This window comes from Pseudophryne corroboree, chromosome 3 (genome assembly GCF_028390025.1).
Source record: "Pseudophryne corroboree isolate aPseCor3 chromosome 3, aPseCor3.hap2, whole genome shotgun sequence".
Lineage (NCBI taxonomy): Eukaryota > Metazoa > Chordata > Amphibia > Anura > Myobatrachidae > Pseudophryne > Pseudophryne corroboree.
The window spans coordinates 648,620,135-648,637,024 of NC_086446.1; the positions used below are offsets into that span (position 1 = coordinate 648,620,135).

At 48.6% G+C, this 16,890-nt stretch overlaps 1 protein-coding gene across 3 annotated transcripts in view; it reads left to right on the forward strand.

Annotated features, from left to right (window-relative positions):
• The window catches only part of CDK1 (cyclin dependent kinase 1), a 131,304-nt gene that overhangs the window by 101,918 nt on the left and 12,496 nt on the right, over positions 1-16,890 (forward strand). The gene's annotated exons all lie outside the window — the stretch shown is intronic.

A 16,890-nucleotide genomic window follows, 5' to 3' on the forward strand; every position in this document is an offset into this window, starting at 1 on the left:
GAAGAGCTTTATGGACACGACAGTGGACAGGCGATGCGTAGAGGAGTTATTTGGGGGTCGGTCTATCGGATTTGGTGGCCACGGCTACGGCCGGGAAATCCACCTTTCTACCTCAAGTCACTCCCCAACAGAAAAAGGCACCGACCTTTCAACCGCAGCCTTTTCGTTCCTTTAAAAATAAGAGAGCAAAGGGCTATTCATATCTGCCACGAGGCAGAGGACGAGGGAAGAGACAGCAACAGGCAGCTCCTTCCCAGGAACAGAAGCCCTCCCCGGCTTCTACAAAAGCCTCAGCATGACGCTGGGGCTTCGCAAGCGGACTCGGGGGCGGTAGGCGGTCGTCTCAAGAATTACAGCGCGCAGTGGGCTCACTCGCAGGTAAATCCCTGGATCCTGCAGATAATATCTCAGGGGTACAGGTTGAAATTAGAGACAGAGCCACCTCGCCGTTTCCTGAAGTCTGCTTTACCAACGTCCCCCTCAGAAAGGGAGACGGTTTTGGAAGCCATTCACAAGCTGTATTCTCAGCAGGTGATAGTCAAGGTACCTCTTCTACAACAAGGGAAGGGGTATTATTCCACTCTTTTTGTGGTACCGAAGCCGGATGGCTCGGTAAGGCCTATTCTAAATCTGAAGTCCTTGAACCTGTACATAAAGAAGTTCAAGTTCAAGATGGAGTCACTCAGAGCAGTGATAGCGAACCTGGAAGAAGGGGACTTTATGGTATCCTTGGACATCAAGGATGCGTATCTCCACGTTCCAATTACCCCTCACACCAGGGGTACCTCAGGTTCGTTGTACAAAACTGTCACTATCAGTTTCAGACGCTGCCGTTTGGTTTGTCCACGGCACCTCGGGTCTTTACAAAGGTAATGGCCGAGATAATATTTCTTCTTCGAAGAAAAGGCGTATTAATTATCCCATACTTGGACGATCTCCTAATAAGGGCAAGGTCCAGAGAACAGCTAGAGATGGGTTTAGCACTATCTCAAGAGGTGCTAAAGCAGCACGGATGGATTCTGAATATTCCAAAATCCCAATTAATGCCGACAACTCGTCTGCTGTTCCTGGGGATGATTCTGGACACAGTTCAGAAAAGGTTTTTCTTCCCGAAGAAAAAGCCAAGGAGAAAAAGCCAAGGAGTTATCTGACCTGGTCAGGAACCTCCTAAAACCAGGAAAGGTGTCTGTACATCAATGCACAAGAGTCCTGGGAAAAAATGGTAGCTTCTTACGAAGCAATCCCTTTCGGCAGATTCCATGCAAAGGGATCTGTTGGACAAATGGTCAGGGTCGCATCTTCAGATGCACCTGCGGATAACCCTGTCGCCGAGGACAAGGGTATCCCTTCTGTGGTGGTTGCAGGAGGCTCATCTATTGGAGGGCCGCAGATTCGGCATGCAGGATTGGATCCTGGTGACCACGGATGCCAGCCTGAGAGGCTGGGGAGCAGTCACACAGGGAAGAAATTTCCAGGGAGTGTGGTCGAGCCTGAAAAAGTCTCTTCACATAAGCATTCTGGAACTAAGAGCAATCTACAATGCTCTAAGCCAGGCGGAACCTCTGCTTCAAGGAAGACCGGTGTTGATCCAGTCGGACAACATCACGGCAGTCGCCCATGTAAACAGACAGGGCGGCACAAGAAGCAGGAGGGCAATGGCAGAAGCTGCCAGGATCCTTCGCTGGGCGGAGAATCACGTGATAGCACTGTCAGCAGTATTCATCCCGGGCGTGGACAACTGGGAAGCAGACTTCCTCAGCAGACACGACCTTCACCCGGGAGAGTGGAGACTTCATCCAGAAGTTTTCCACATGCTATTAAACCGTTGGGTAAAACCAATGGTGGACATGATGGCGTCTCGCCTCAACAAAACACTGGACAGGTATTGCGCCGGGTCAAGAGATCCGCAGGCAATAGCTGTGGACGCGCTGGTAACACCTTGGGTGTACCAGTCGGTATATGTGTTTCCTCCTCTGCCTCTCATACCAAAGGTATTGAGGATTATACGGCAAAGTGGAGTAAGACTAGTGGCTCCGGATTGGCCAAGAAGGACTTGGTACCCGGAACTTCAAGAGATGGTCACGGACGATCCGTGGCCTCTACTTCTGAGAAGGGACTTGCTTCAGCAGGGTACTTGTCTTTTTCAAGACTTACCGCGGCTGCGTTTGACGGCATGGCGTTTGAATGCCAGATCCTAAAAGGAAAAGGCATTCCAGAAGAAGTCATTCCTACCTTGATAAAGGCAAGGAAGGAAGTCACCGCGAAGCATTATCGCCGTATTTGGCGAAAATATGTTGCGTGGTGCGAGCAGCGGAGTGCTCCGATGGAGGAATTTCAACTGGGTCGTTTTCCTACATTTCCTGCAATCAGGATTGTCTATGGGTCTCAAATTGGGATCTATTAAGGTTCAAATTTCGGCCCTATCAATATTCTTCCAAAAAGAATTGGCCTCAGTCCCTGAGGTCCAGATTTTTATCAAAGGAGTACTGCATATACAGCCTCCTGTGGTGCCTAAGGTGGCACCGTGGGATCTAAATGTAGTTTTAGATTTCCTCAAATCAAATTGGTTTGAACCACTAAAGAAGGTGGATTTGAAATATCTCACATGGAAAGTGACTATGTTACTGGCCCTGGCTTCGGCCGGGAGAGTATCTGAACTGGCGGCTTTGTTTTATAAAAGCCCTTATTTAATTTTCCATTCGACATAGGGCAGAGCTGCGGACGCGTCCGCATTTTCTCCCTAAGGTGGTATCAGCGTTTCACCTGAACCAGCCTATTGTAGTGCCTGCGGCTACAGACGACTTGAAGGACTCCAAGTTGTTGGACGTTGTCAGAGCCTTAAAAATATACATTTAAAGGACGGCTGGAGTCAGAAAATCTGACTCGCTGTTTATACTGTATGCACCCAACAAGTTGGGTGCACCTGCTTCTAAGCAGTCGATTGCTCGTTGGATTTGTAACAAAATTCAACTTGTACATTCTGTGGCAGGCCTGCCACAGCCTAAATCTGTTAAGGCCCATTCCGCAAGGAAGGTGGGCTCATCTTGGGCGGCTGCCCGAGGGGTCTCGGCATTACAACTCTGCCGAGCAGCTACGTGGTCAGGGGAGAACACGTTTGTAAATTTTTACAAATTTGATACCCTGGCAAAGGAGGACCTGGAGTTCTCTCATTCGGTGCTGCAGAGTCATCCGCACTCTCCCGCCCGTTTGGGAGCTTTGGTATAATCCCCATGGTCCTTTCAGGAACCCCAGCATCCACTTAGGACGATAGAGAAAATAAGAATTTACTTACCGATAATTCTATTTCTCGGAGTCCGTAGTGGATGCTGGGCGCCCATCCCAAGTGCGGATTATCTGCAATACTTGTACATAGTTATTGTTAACTAATTCGGGTTATTGTTTAGGAAGCCATCTTTCAGAGGCTCCTCTGTTATCATACTGTTAACTGGGTTTAGATCACAAGTTGTACGGTGTGATTGGTGTGGCTGGTATGAGTCTTACCCGGGATTCTAAATCCTCCCTTATTGTGTACGCTCGTCCGGGCACAGTACCTAACTGGAGTCTGGAGGAGGGTCATAGGGGGAGGAGCCAGTACACACCACCTGACCTGTAAAAGCTTTACTTTTGTGCCCTGTCTCCTGCGGAGCCGCTATTCCCCATGGTCCTTTCAGGAACCCCAGCATCCACTACGGACTCCGAGAAATAGAATTATCGGTAAGTAAATTCTTCTTTTTTCCTGAATCAGATAAATTAAATAAAGTGTGTGATGATGCGTGGGTTCCCCCCGATAGAAAATTATGGGCGGTATACCCTTTCCCGCCAGAAGTTAGGGCGCGTTGGGAAACACCCCTTAGGGTGGATAAGGCGCTCACGCTTATCAAAACAAGTGGCGGGTACCGTCTATAGATAGGGCCGTCCTCAAGGACCAGCTGACAGGAGGCTGGAAAATATCATAAAAAGTATATACACACATACTGGTGTTATACTGCGACCAGCGATCGCCTCAGCCTGGATGTGCAGAGCTGGGGTGGCTTGGTCGGATTCCCTGACTAAAAATATTGATACCCTTGACAGGGACAGTATTTTATTGACTATAGAGCATTTAAAGGATGCATTTCTATATATGCGAGATGCACAGAGGGATATTTGCACTCTGGCATCAAGAGTAAATGCGATGTCAATAACTGCCAGAAGATGTTATGGACACGACAGTTGTCAGGTGATGCAGATTCCAAATGGCACAAAGGTGTATTGCCGTATAAAGGAAGAGGAGTTATTTGGGGTCGGTCCATCGGACCTGGTGGCCACGGCAACTGCTGGAAAATCCACTGTTTTTACCCTAAGTCACATCTCTGCAGAAAAAGACACCGTCTTTTCAGCCTCAGTCCTTTCGTCCCTATAAGATCATATCTGCCCAGGGATAGAGGAAAGGGAAGAAGACTGCAGCAGGCAGCCCATTCCCAGGAACAGAAGCGTTCCACCGCTTCTGACAAGTTCTCAGCATGGCGCTGAGACCGTACAGGACCCCTGGATCCTACAAGTAGTATCCCAGGGGTACAGATTGGAATGTCGAGACGTTTCCCCTTCGCAGGCTCCTGAAGTCTGCTTTACCAAGGTCTCCCTCCGACAAGGAGGCAGTATGGGAAAAAATTCACAAGCTGTATTCCCAGCAGGTGATAATTAAATTACCCCTCCTACTACAAGAAAAGGGGTATTATTCCACACTATATTGTGGTACTGAAGCCAGAAGGCTAGGTGAGACTTATTCTAAATCTAAAAATTTTTTGAACACTTACAAAGGTTCAAATCAAGATGGAGTCACTCAGAGCAGTGATAACGAACAGGAAGAAGGGGACTATATAGTGTCCCGGGACATCAGGGATGCTTACCTCTATGTCCCAAATTTGCCCTTCTCACTAAGGGTACCTCAGGTTCGTGGTGCAGAACTGTCACTATCAGTTTCAGACGCTGCCGTTTGGATTGTCCACGGCACCCCGGGTCTTTACTAAGGTAATGGCCGAAATGATTCTTCTTCGAAGAAAAGGCGTCTTAATTATCCCTTACTTGGACGATCTCCTGATAAGGGCATAGTCCAGGGAACAGTTGGAGGTAGGAGTAGCACTATCTCGGATACTGCTACAACAGCACGGGTGGATTCTAAATATTCCAAAATCGCAGCTGATCCCGACGACACGTCTGCTGTGCCTAGGGATGATTCTGGACACAGTCCAGAAAAAGGTGTTTCTCCCGAAAGAGAAAGCCAGGGAGTTATCCGAACTAGTCAGGAACCTCCTAAAAACAGTGCATCATTGCACAAGGGTCCTGGTAGAAAATGGTGGCTTCCTACGAAGCAATTCCATTCGGCAGATTTCACGCAAGAACTTTTCAGTGGGATCTGCTGGACAAATGGTCCGGATCGCATCTTCAGATGCATCAGCGGATAACCCTATATCCAAGGACAAGGGTGTCTCTCCTGTGGTGGTTATAGAGTGCTCATCTTCTAGAGGGCCGCAGATTCGGCATTCAGGATTGGATGCTGGTGACCACGGAGCCCAGCCCGAGAGGCTGGGGAGCAGTCACACAAGGAAAAAATTTCCAGGGAGTGTGATCAAGTCTGGAGACTTTTCTCCACATAAATATACTGGAGCTAAGGGTAAATTTATAATGCTCTAAGCTTAGCAAGACCTCTGCTTCAAGGTCAGCCGGTATTGATCCAGTGGGAAAAACATCACGGCAGTCGCCCACGTAAACAGACAGGGCGACACAAGAAGCAGGAGGGCAATGGCAAAAACTGCAAGGACTTTTCGCTGGGCGGAAAATCATGTGATAGCACTGTCAGCAGTGTTTCATCCCGGGAATGGAAACTGGGAAGCAGACTTCCTCAGCAGGCACGACCTCCACCCGGGAGAGTGGAAACTTCATCGGGAAGTTTTTTCCACATGATTGTAAACCGTTGGGAAATACCAAAGGTGGACATGATGGCGTCCCGTCTGAACAAAAAACGGGACAGGTATTGCGCCAGGTCAAGAGACCCTCAGGCAATAGCTGTGGACGTTCTGGTAACACCGTGGGTGTACCAGTCGGTGTATGTGTTCCCTCCTCTGCTTCTCATACCTAAGGTGCTGAGAATTATAAGACGTAGAGGAGTAAGAACTATACTCATGGCTCCGGATTGGCCAAGAAGGACTTGGTACCCGGAACTTCAAGAGATGTTTACAGAGGTCTTATGGCCTCTGCCGCTAAGAAGGGACTTGCTTCAGCAAGTACCATGTCTGTTCCAAGACTTACCGCAGCTGCGTTTGTTGGCATGGCGGTGGAACGCCGGATCCTAAGGGAAAAAGGCATTCCGGAAGAGGTCATTCCTACCCTGGTCAAAGCCAGAAAGGAGGTGACCGCACAACATTATCACCACATGTGGCGAAAATATGTTGCGTGGTGTGAGGCCAGGAAGGCCCCACAAAGAAATTTCAACTCGGTCGATTCCTGCATTTCCTGCAAACAGGAGTGTCTATGGGCCTCAAATTGGGGTCCATTAAGGTTCAAATTTCGGCCCTGTCAATTTTCTTCCAGAAAGAATTGGCTTCAGTTCCTGAAGTCCAGAACTTTGTCAAGGGAGTATTGCATATACAACCCTCTTTTGTGCCTCCAGTGGCACTGTGGGATCTCAACGTAGTTCTGGGATTCTTCAAATCACATTGGTTTAAAACCAGTCAAATCTGTGGATTTGAAGCATCTCACATGAAAAGTGACCATGTTCTTGGCCCTGGCCTGGACCAGGCGAGTGTCAAATTGGTGGTTTTTTTCTCAAAAAAGCCCATATTTGTTTGTCCATTCGGACAGGGCAGAGCTGCGGACTCGTCCCCAGTTCTCTCCCTAAGGTGGTGTCAGTGTTTCACCTGAACCAGCTTATTGTGGTGCCTTGCACCTACTAGGGACTTGGAGGACTCCAAGTTGCTAGATGTTGTCAGGGCCCTGAAAATATAGGTTCCAGGACGGCTGGAGTCAGGAAAACTGACTTGCTGTTATCCTGTATGCACCCAACAAACTGGGTGCTCTTGCTTTTAAGCAGACTATTGCTAGTTGGATGTGTAATACAATTCAGCTTGCACATTCTGTGGCAGGCCTGCCACAGCCAAAATATGTAAATGCCCATTCCACAAGGAAGGTGGGCTCATCTTGGGCGGCTGCCCGAGGGGTCTCGGCTTTACAACTTTGCCGAGCGGTTATTTAGTCAGGGGCAAACACGTTTGTAAAATCCTACAAATTTGATACCCTGGCTAAGGAGGACCTGGAGTTCTCTCATTCGGTGCTGCAGTCATCCGCACTCTCCCGCCCGTTTGGGAGCTTTGGTATAATCCCCATGGTCCTTTCAGGAACCCCAGCATCCACTAGGACGATAGAGAAAATAAGAATTTACTTACCGATAATTCTATTTCTCGGAGTCCGTAGTGGATGCTGGGCGCCCATCCCAAGTGCGGATTATCTGCAATACTTGTACATAGTTACAAAAATCGGGTTATTATTGTTGTGAGCCATCTTTTCAGAGGCTCCGCTGTTATCATACTGTTAACTGGGTTTAGATCACAAGTTGTACGGTGTGATTGGTGTGGCTGGTATGAGTCTTACCCGGGATTCAAAATTCCTCCCTTATTGTGTACGCTCGTCCGGGCACAGTACCTAACTGGCTTGGAGGAGGGTCATAGGGGGAGGAGCCAGTGCACACCACCTGATCGGAAAGCTTTACTTTTGTGCCCTGTCTCCTGCGGAGCCGCTATTCCCCATGGTCCTTTCAGGAACCCCAGCATCCACTACGGACTCCGAGAAATAGAATTATCGGTAAGTAAATTCTTATTTTTCCGCCCAGCGGAGAATCCTTGCAGCTTCTGCCATTGCCCTCCTGCTTCTTGTGCCGCCCTTTCTGTTTACGTGGGCGACAGCCGTGATGTTGTCCGACTGGATCAATACCGGTTGACCCTGAAGCAGAGGCCTTGCTTGACTTAGGGCATTGTAAATGGCCCTTAGCTCTAGGATATTTATGTGAAGAGACGTTTCCATGCTTGACCACAAGCCCTGGAAATTTCTTCCCTGTGTGACTGCTCCCCAGCCTCTCAGGCTGGCATCCGTGGTTACCAGCATCCAATCCTGAATGCCGAATCTGCGGCCCTCTAGAAGATGAGCCTTCTGTAACCACCACAGGAGAGATACCCTTGTCCTTGGAGATAGGGTTATCCGCTGATGCATCTGAAGATGCGATCCGGACCATTTGTCCAGCAGATCCCACTGAAAAGTTCTTGCATGGAATCTTCCGAATGGAATCGCTTCGTAAGAAGCCACCGTTTTTCCCAGGACTCTCGTGCACTGATGCACTGACACTTGTCCTGGTTTTAGGAGGTTCCTGACTAGCTCGGATAACTCCCTGGCCTTCTCCTCCGGGAGAAACACCTTTTTCTGGACTGTGTCCAGAATCATCCCTAGGAACAGTAGACGTGTTGTCGGAATCAGCTGTGATTTTGGGATATTTAGAATCCACCCGTGCTGACGTAGCACTACCTGAGATAGTGCTACTCCGACCTCTAACTGTTCCCTGGACCTTGCCCTTATCAGGAGATCGTCCAAGTAAGGGATAATTAATACACCTTTTCTTCGAAGAAGAATCATCATTTCGGCCATTACCTTGGTAAAGACCCGTGGTGCCGTGGACAATCCAAACGGCAGCGTCTGAAACTGATAATGACAGTTTTGTATCACAAACCTGAGGTACCCTTGGTGAGAAGGGTAGATTGGGACATGGAGATAAGCATCCTTGATGTCTAGAGATACCATATAGTCCCCTTCTTCCAGGTTCGCTATCACTGCTCTGAGTGACTCCATCTTGAATTTGAACCTTTTTATGTAAGTGTTCAAAGATTTTAGATTTAAAATTGGTCTTACCGAGCCGTCCGGCTTCGGTACCACAAACAGCGTGGAATAATACCCCTTTCCCTGTTGTAGGAGGGGTACCTTGATTATCACCTGCTGGGAATACAGCTTGTGAATGGCTTCCAATACTGCCTCCCTGTCGGAGGGAGACGTTGGTAGAGCAGACTTCAGGAACCGGCGAGGGGGAGACGTCTCGAATTCCAATTTGTACCCCTGTGATACTACCTGCAGGATCCAGGGGTCCACTTGCGAGTGAGCCCACTGCGTGCTGAAATTCTTGAGACGGCCCCCCACCGTGCCCGAGTCTGCTTGCAGAGCCCCAGCGTCATGCTGAGGATTTGGCAGAAGCGGGGGAGGGCTTCTGCTCCTGGGAAGAGGCTGCATGGTGCAGTCTTTTTCCCCTTCCTCTGCCCCGGGGCAGGAACGAGCGGCCTTTTTCCCTCTTGCCCTTATAGGGACGAAAGGACTGGGTTTGAAAAGACGGTGTCTTTTTCTGCTGAGAGGTGACCTGGGGTAAAAAGGTGGATTTTCCAGCCGTTGCTGTGGCCACCAGGTACGATAGACCGACCCCAAATAACTCCTCCCCTTTATACGGCAATACTTCCATATGTCGTTTGGAATCCGCATCACCTGACCACTGTCGCGTCCATAACGTTCTTCTGGCAGAAATGGACATCGCACTTACTCTAGATGCCAGGGTGCAAATATCCCTCTGTGCATCTCGCATATATAGTAATGCATCCTTTAAATGCTCTATAGTTAATAATATACTGTCCCTATCCAGGGTATCAATATTTTCAGTCAGGGAATCCGACCAAGCCACTCCAGCGCTGCACATCCAGGCTGAGGCGATCGCTGGTCGCAGTATAACACCGGTATGTGTGTATATACCTTTTTAAGATATTTTCCAGCCTTCTATCAGCTGGTTCCTTGAGAGCGGCCGTATCAGGAGACGGTAACGCCACTTGTTTTGATAAGCGTGTGAGCGCCTTATCTACCCTAGGGGGTGTTTCCCAACGTGCCCTAACCTCTGGCGGGAAAGGGTATAGTGCCAATAATTTATTAGAAATCAGTTTTTTATCGTGGGAAACCCACGCTTTATCACACACCTCATTTAATTCATCTGACTCAGGAAAAACCACTGGTAGTTTTTTCACACCCTACATAATACCCTTTTTTGTGGTACTTGTAGTGTCAGAAATGTTCAATGCCTCCTTCATTGCCGTGATCATGTAACGTGTGGCCCTACTGGACATTACGTTTGTCTCGTCACCGTCGACACTGGATTCAGTATCCGTGTCGGGGTCTGTGTCGACCATCTGAGGTAACGGGCGTTTTAGCGCCCCTGACGGTGTCTGAGACGCCTGAACAGGCACTAATTGATTTGTCGGCTGTCTCATGTCGTCAACAGTTTTTTGCAAAGTGCTGACATTGTCACGTAATTCTTTAATTACTACCATCCAGACAGGTGTCGACTCCCTAGGGGGTCACTAACACAGGCAATTGCTCTGCTTCCACATCATTTTCCTCATACATGTCGACACAATCGTACCGACACCCAGCACACACACAGGGAATGCTCTGATAGAGGACAGGACCCCACTAGCCCTTTGGGGAGACAGAGGGAGAGTTTGCCAGCACACACCAGAGCGCTATATATATATATATATATATATATATATATATATATATATATATATATATATATATATATATATATATATATATATATATATATATATATATATATATATATATACACACACACACACAGGGATAACCTTATATAAGTGTTACTCCCTGTTATAGCTGCTGTATTTATATATTAGCTGCCAATAGTGCCCCCCTCTCTGTTTTACCCTGTTTCTGTAGTGCAGGGGAGAGTCAGGGAGCTGTCCTTCCAGCGGAGCTGTGAAAGAAAATGGCGCTTGTGTGCTGAGGAGAAAGGCTCCGCCCCCTTCACGGCAGCCTTTTCTCCCGCTTTTTTCAGGAAACTGGCAGGGGATAAATGCATCCATATAGCCCAGGAGCTATATGTGATGCATTTTTTTTAGGCATATAAGGTTTTTATATCGTTTATATTGCGTCTCAGGGCGCTCCCCCCCAGCGCCCTGCACCCTCAGTGACCGGAGTGTGAAGTGTGCTGAGAGCAATGGCGCACAGCTGCATTGCTGTGCGCTACCTTATTTGAAGACAGGAACGTCTTCTGCCGCCGCTTTCTCCGGACCTCTTCGCTCTTCTGGCTCTGTAAGGGGGCCGGCGGCGCGGCTCCGGGACCCATCCAGGCTGAACCTGTGATCGTCCCTCTGGAGCTAATGTCCAGTAGCCAAGAAGCCCAATCCACTCTGCAGTCAGGTGAGTTCGCTTCTTCTCCCCTTAGTCCCACGATGCAGTGAGCCTGTTGCCAGCAGGACTCACTGAAAATAAAAAACCTATTTAAACTTTTACTTCTAAGCAGCTCAGGAGAGCCACCTAGCTTGCACCCTTCTCGTTCGGGCACAAAAATCTAACTGAGGCTTGGAGGAGGGTCATAGGGGGAGGAGCCAGTGCACACCAGCTAGTCTAAAGCTTTTACTTTTTGTGCCCAGTCTCCTGCGGAGCCGCTATTCCCCATGGTCCTTACGGAGTTCCCAGCATCCACTAGGACGTCAGAGAAATAGAATTACCGGTGAGTAAATTCTTTTTTTTTTTATTTATTTGTGTCCCCACCATAAATTTTGGGGTAAAATATGCGCTATAGCGTATTTCTCTATCGTCCTAGTGGATGCTGGGGTTCCTGAAAGGACCATGGGGAATAGCGGCTCCGCAGGAGACAGGGCACAAAAAGTAAAGCTTTTCCAGATCAGGTGGTGTGCACTGGCTCCTCCCCCTATGACCCTCCTCCAGACTCCAGTTAGATTTTTGTGCCCGGCCGAGAAGGGTGCAATCTAGGTGGCTCTCCTAAAGAGCTGCTTAGAGAAAGTTTAGCTTAGGTTTTTTATTTTACAGTGAGTCCTGCTGGCAACAGGATCACTGCAACGAGGGACTGAGGGGAGAAGAAGTGAACTCACCTGCGTGCAGGATGGATTGGCTTCTTGGCTACTGGACATTAGCTCCAGAGGGACGATCACAGGTACAGCCTGGATGGTCACCGGAGCCGCGCCGCCGGCCCCCTTGCAGATGCTGAAGTTAGAAGAGGTCCAGAATCGGCGGCTGAAGACTCTGACAGTCTTCTAAAGGTAGCGCACAGCACTGCAGCTGTGCGCCATTTTCCTCTCAGCACACTTCACACGCTGTCACTGAGGGTGCAGGGCGCTGGGGGGGGGCGCCCTGGGAGGCAAATGTAAACCTATATACTGGCTAAAAATACCTCACATATAGCCCCCAGAGGCTATATGGAGATATTTAACCCCTGCCAAACTTCACTAAAGAGCGGGAGACGAGCCCGCCGTAAAAGGGGCGGGGCCTATCTCCTCAGCACACAGCGCCATTTTTTCTCTCACAGAAAGGCTGGAGAGAAGGCTCCCAGGCTCTCCCCTGCACTGCACTACAGAAACAGGGTTTAAACAGAGAGGGGGGGCACAAATTGGCGATATAAATATATATATATAAAGATGCTATTAGGGAGAAACACTTATATAAGGTTGTCCCTATGTAATTATAGCGGTTTTTGGTGTGTGCTGGCAAACTCTCCCTCTGTCTCTCCAAAGGGCTAGTGGGGTCCTGTCCTCTGTCAGAGCATTCCAGGTGTGTGTGCTGTGTGTCGGTACGTGTGTGTCGACATGTATGAGGACGATGCTGGAGGAGGCGGAGAAATTGCCTGTAATGGTGATGTCACTCTCTAGGGAGTCGACACCGGAATGGATGGCTTATTTAGGGAATTACGTGAGAATGTCAACACGCTGCAAGGTCGGTTGACGACATGAGACGGCCGACAAACAATTAGTAACGGTCCAGGCGTCTCAGAAACACCGTCAGGGTTTTTTTATAAAAAACGCCCATTTACCTCAGTCGGTCGACACAGACACGGACACTGAATCCAGTGTCGACGGTGAATAAACAAACGTATTCCTCATTAGGGCCACACGTTAAGGGCAATGAAGGAGCTGTTACATATTTCTGATACTACAAGTACCACAAAAAAGGGTATTATGTGGAAGTGAAAAAACTACCTGTAGTTTTTCCTGAATCAGATAAAATAAAATGAAGTGTGTGATGATGCGTGGGTTTACCCCGATAGCAAATATTGGCGTTATACCTTTTCCCGCCAGAAGTTAGGGCGCGTTGGGAAACACCCATTAGGGTGGATAAGGCGCTCACACGCTTATCAAGTGGCGTTACCGTCTCCAAATACGGCCGCCCTCAAGGAGCCAGCTGATAGGCAGCTGGAAAAATATCCTAAAAAGTATATACACACAGACGGTGGTTATACTGCGACCAGCGATCGCCATCAGCCTGGAGATGCAGTGCTGGGTTGGCTTGGTCGAATTCCCTGACTAAAAATATTTTATTGATATAGAGCATTTAATAGGATGCATTCTATATATATGTATGCGAGATGCACAGAGGGATATTTGCACTCTGGCATCAAGATAAGTGCGTTGTCCATATCTCCCAGAAGATGTCATGGACACGACAGTGGTCAGGTGATACAGATCCCATACGGCACATGGAAGTATTGCCGTATAAAGGGAAGGAGTTATTTGGGGTCGGTCCGTCGGACCTGGGGGCCACGGCCACAGCTGGGAAATCCAACCTTTTTTACCCCAAGTTACATCTCAGCAGAAAAAGACACTGTCTTTTCAGCCTCAATCCTTCCGTTCCCATGTGGGCAAGCGGGCAAAAGGCCAGTCATATCTGCCCAGACATAGAGGAAAGGGAAGTAGACTGCAGCAGGCAGCCCCTTCCCAGGAAAAGAAGCCCTCCACCAGTGGGGGGGTAGTCTCAAGAGTCTCAGCGCGCAGTGGGATCACTCGCAAGTTGACCCCTAGATCATACAAGTATTATCCCAGGGGTACAGATTGGAGAGTCGAGACATTTTTTCCTCGCAGGTTCCTGAAGCCTGCTTTACCAACGGCTCCCTCCGACAAGGAGGCAGTATTGGGAAAAAATTCACAAGCTGTATTTCCAGCAGGTGATAATCAAAGTACCCCTCCTACAACAAGGAAAAGGGTATTAGTCCTCCACACTATATTGTGGTACTTAAGCCAGACGGCTTGGTGAGACATAGTCTAAATCTGAAATCTTTGAACACTTACATAAAAAGGTTCAAATCAAGATGGAGTCACTCAGAGCAGTGATAGAGAACCGGAATAAAGGGGACTATATGGTGTCCCTGGACATCAAGGATTACCTCCATGTCCAAATTTGCCCTTCTCAACAAGGGTACCTCTGGTTCGTGATACAGAACTGTCAATATCAGTTTCAGACGCTGCCGTTGAATTATCCACGGCACCCCGGGCCTTTACCAAGGTAATGGCCGAAAAGATGATTCTTAAAAGAAGAAGGCATCTAAATTATCCCTTACTTGGACGATATCCTGAAAGGGACAAGTTTCCAGAGAACAGTTGGAGGTCGGAAAAGAACTATCTAAAGTAGTTCTACGACAGCACGAGTGGATTCTAAATATTCCAAAAATCGCAGCTGTTTTCCGATGATACGTCTGCTGTTCCTAGGAATGATTCTGGGCATAGTCCAGAAAGAGGTATTTCTCCTGGAGGGGAAAGCCAGGGAGTTATCCGACCTAGTCAGAAACCTCCTAAATCCAGGCCAAGTATCAGTGCATCAATGCACAGGAGTCCTGGGAAAAATGGTGGCTTCTTACGAAGCGATTCCATTCGGCAGATCTCACGCAAAAACTTTTCAGGGGGATTTGCTGGACGAATGGTCCGGATCGCATCTTCAGATGCATCAGCGGATAACCCTGTCTCCAAGGACAAGGGTGTCTCTTCTGTGGGGGCTGCAGAGTGCTCATCTTCTAGAGGGCAGCACATTCAGCATTCAGGACTGTGTTCTGGTGACCACGGATGCCAGCCTGAGAGGCTGGGGAACAGTCACACAAGGAAGAAATTTCCAAGGAAGTGTGGTCAAGTCTGGAGATTTCTCTCCACATGAATATACTGGAGCTAAGGGCAATTTACGATGCTCTGAGCCTAGGAAGACCTCTGCTTCAAAGTCAACCGGTGCTGATCCAGTAGGACATCATCATGGCAGTCGCCCACGTAAACAGACGGGGCGGCACAAGAAGCAGGAGGGCAATGACAGCAAGGATTCTTCGCTGGGCGAAAGATCATGTGATAACACTGTCAGCAGTGTTCATTCCGGGAGTGGACAACTAGGAAGATTTCCTCAGCATAAATGAATTCCACCCGGAAAAGTGGGAACTTCATCTGGAAGTTTCCACATGTTTGTAAACCGTTGGGAAAGACCAAAGGTGGTTATGATGGCGTCCCACATGAAGCGCCAGGTCTAGAGACCCTCATGCAATAGCTGGGACGCTCTGGTAACACCGTGGGTGTACCAGTCGGTGTATGTGTTCCCTCCTCTGCCTTTCATACCCAGTGTATGGAGAATGATAGGAAGGAGAGGAGTAAGAACTATACTCGTGGTTCCGGTTTGGGCCAAGAAGAACTTGGTACCCGGAACTTCAAGAGATACTAGAAAGGATCTTGATTCAGCAAGAATCATGTCTGTTCCATGACTTACCGCAGCTGCGTTGACGCCAGGGCGGGTGAACGCCGGATCCTAAGGGAAAAAGGCATTCCGGAAGAGGTCATCCCTACCCTGGTCAGAGCCAGGAAGGAGGTGACCGCACAACATTATCACCGCTTAGGTGAAAATATGTTCCATGGTGTGAGGCCAGGAAGGCTCCACGGAAGAATTTCAACTAGGTTAATTCCTACATTCCTGCAAGCAGGAGTGTATATGGGTCTCAAATTGGGGTCCATTAAGGTTCAAATTTCGACCGGTCGATTTTCTTCCAGAAAGAAATTGGCTTCAGTTCCTGAAGTCCAGAAGTTGTTAAGGGAGTACTGCATATACAACCCCTTTTTGATGTCTCCAGTGGCACTGGGCGATCTCAACGTAGTTTGGGATTCCTAAAATCACATTGTTTTAAACAACTCAAATCTGTGGATTTGATATATCTCACATGGAAAGTGACCATGCTGTTGGTCCTGGCCTCGGCCAGGCGAGTGTCAGAATTGGCGGCTTTATCTCACAAAGCCATATCTGATTGTCCATTCGGACAGAGCAAAGCTGTGGACTCGTCCCCAGTTTCTCCCTAAGGTGGTGTCAGCGTTTCACCTGAACCAGCTTATTGTGGTGCCTGCGGCTACTAGGGACTTGGAGGACTCCAAGTTGCTGGATGTTGTCAGGGCCCTGAAAATATAGTTTCCAGGTCGGCTGGAGTCAGGAAATCTGACTTGCTGTTTATCCTGTATGCACCCAACAAGCTGGGTGCTCCTGCTTCTAAGCAGACTATTGCTCGTTGGATTTGTAGTACAATTCAGCTTGCACATTCTGTGGCAGGCTTGCCACAGCAAAAAATATGTAAATGCCCATTCCACAAGGAAGGTGGGCTCATCTTGGGCGGCTGCCCGAGGGGTCTCGGCATTACAACTCTGCCGAGCAGCTACGTGGTCGGGGGAGAACACGTTTGTAAAATTTTACAAATTTGATACCCTGGCAAAAGAGGACCTGGAGTTCTCTCATTCGGTGCTGCAGAGTCATCCGCACTCTCCCGCCCGTTTGGGAGCTTTGGTATAATCCCCATGGTCCTTTCAGGAACCCCAGCATCCACTAGGACGATAGAGAAAATAAGAATTTACTTACCGATAATTCTATTTCTTGGAGTCCGTAGTGGATGCTGGGCGCCCATCCCAAGTGCGGATTATTCTGCAATACTTGTACATAGTTATTGTTACAAAAATCGGGTTATTGTTGTAGGAAGCCGTCTTTCAGAGGCTCCTTTTGTTATCATACTGTTAACTG